The sequence below is a fragment of the Haplochromis burtoni genome, unplaced genomic scaffold (assembly GCF_018398535.1).
Source record: "Haplochromis burtoni strain Fernald_Lab_line unplaced genomic scaffold, NCSU_Asbu1 Contig_1327, whole genome shotgun sequence".
Lineage (NCBI taxonomy): Eukaryota > Metazoa > Chordata > Actinopteri > Cichliformes > Cichlidae > Haplochromis > Haplochromis burtoni.
In genome coordinates, this window is record NW_024583688.1 from 1 (window position 1) to 2,221 (window position 2,221).

Sequence of the window (2,221 nt, forward strand, 5' to 3'; positions counted from 1 at the left end):
TTAAGCTCAGTGTCTGGACTGTTAGGAAACAACATAAATGATGGTAAAAGAAGGCTATTACATTATAACCTGTTTCTTTTGCAGCATACTTTTAGTAAACGTGAATTATAATGTTCATTATTGTCTGTTTTCATAGTAAGAACTTCTTTGGACGAATACAATTTTTTTGTACTTTTGCCTCTGAAGTTTAAATTAATCCTTTAAGACGTACCATAGAACCAAGTCCACGAGACCTTATATTGTATTTTTTACATGCTGTAGTGCCATTTTTGGGAGTATTTCAAGTTGCTATACATCAATACAACCATTATAGCCCGAATTTTAATAATATGTATTGCATTAAGTGGATAGTAATTACATAAATTGCAAAAAGGGACAATAAACTACAAAAAACTTGAAAATCGTTTTGGTTTTTTTAACATATATTTCTAGTTATAAGAGGTTATAAGAAATCTAAGAACTTTATCCCTCAAAACTGTAAATACAAAAAAGTTGCACAAAATAGTTTTTATAGTTTTATTTTTAAAATACACCAATTTTTACATACTGCAGGAAAACTTAAAACAACTATTATAATGCAAATTTGCAAAAACAAAACAGCATGTGCAACAAAATAAACTATTTCCAGCAGTGCAATTTGAGTTCTAAGGATCCCAGAAACAAAAACAAAGTCATAAATTCAAACATAACTTTTAAAAACACCAGTACAGGCTTATAGGATCCTGAAGGTAAAAAACTACATTTCCGCGAAAATGACATAACGTCCGGTTTCGGGCAGGTAATAGCGGATATGCGATAGTTCTCGCTGACATCTATTCCAACATAGGAAGTGTTATGAACAGCTAATCGGATCAGCAAAGCGTGTTTCTGTAATATTATGTTTTTGTTACTGCAAGTACTTTTAATACAATTTTTGCAAAGCTATATGTGGAAGGAAACCGTGACCTAGGAAAAGCTGATTGCATAAGATGTAAGTACAGCTCCTCTGGTTTCATATGCAAAAAAAATTATTGCACTAGCTTACGTGGTTGCAGTTCTACCAGGATTTTAAAATAGTTACACAAAACGGAGCGTGCCCGCTCCGACCGGCTTTAAAGGGTTAAACTTCAGTCAGGGTTTGCATTAACTGTTTAGGAATTAAACACATTTTTCTGTTCACTGTGTTCAGTGTTGAGTGAGTGGAAAAGTACAAGTTGTCACCGAGTGGGAGATGGAAGCATGTAAAAATAATAACTAATGCAGCCAAAAAGAGTGTCTGACGAGCGCAGTTGTAAGTAAGCTATTAAGACTCGACTGTACACTGTGTTCGTGTGTTCAATTCAATTTATTAACCTACCTCTGAGATGAAGTGCAGCTGTGAAGAACGCTACAGCAGGCAATGTGGTGCTCTTAATGTGTCTATGTTAATTTGAGCTCCCTGAAACCGCAACAAGCAGGTATTTATGTTTCTACAATTTTATTTGCTGGGTTTAATTTCATAACAGCGTTATTGCAAACGATCTTGCATGATGGTTTAAGTTGATTACTTTCACTGAAGATGTAAGAAAAGCTAAAGTAGCATTATATTTTTATGTTTAAGATACAGTGACGTTCCTAAATGTAACTTCCTTTATTTTAATTTTTTCTGACAATGACGATGCTGAGCAATCCTGTTGGGGAACTTGGATTCAGGTCTTTTAGTCTGACGTGATTTGCCGTTTCCAGGTGTATGTACCTTAATTGAGCCATGTAATAATAACATGTGCCGGAACATAATAGAGTAAAAGAAACATGTTTGTTCAGACAGTGAATGGACTGATTCTTATATAGCACGCTTCTATTCTTCCAGTTTACTCAAAATGCTTTATACAACATGGCACATTCACCAAGTCACACACACTATCTCTAAACTCAGTGCTTCTTAAATACGTTCACGCTCTTGACACACAGACTGGAGGAGCCAGGGATCGACCCACCAACCTTCCGATCAGTAGGTGACCTGCTCTACCTCCTGAGTTACAGCCACCTAGTGGTAAACATGAGTAAACTCTCACTAGGTTTTGGATAAAGTGTACACTCAAACCTGTCAAAACTGCATTTGTAAGTTGGCTATCATAGCGGTATAGTATTGCAACATGGCATTTGGATCTTCTAACTAAAATAGGAACATAAACAGTGCCATAATTGCCAGCTTGATGCCAGAATCGACCCAGACCTGTTTTCTATAAGCCTGGGCCACATA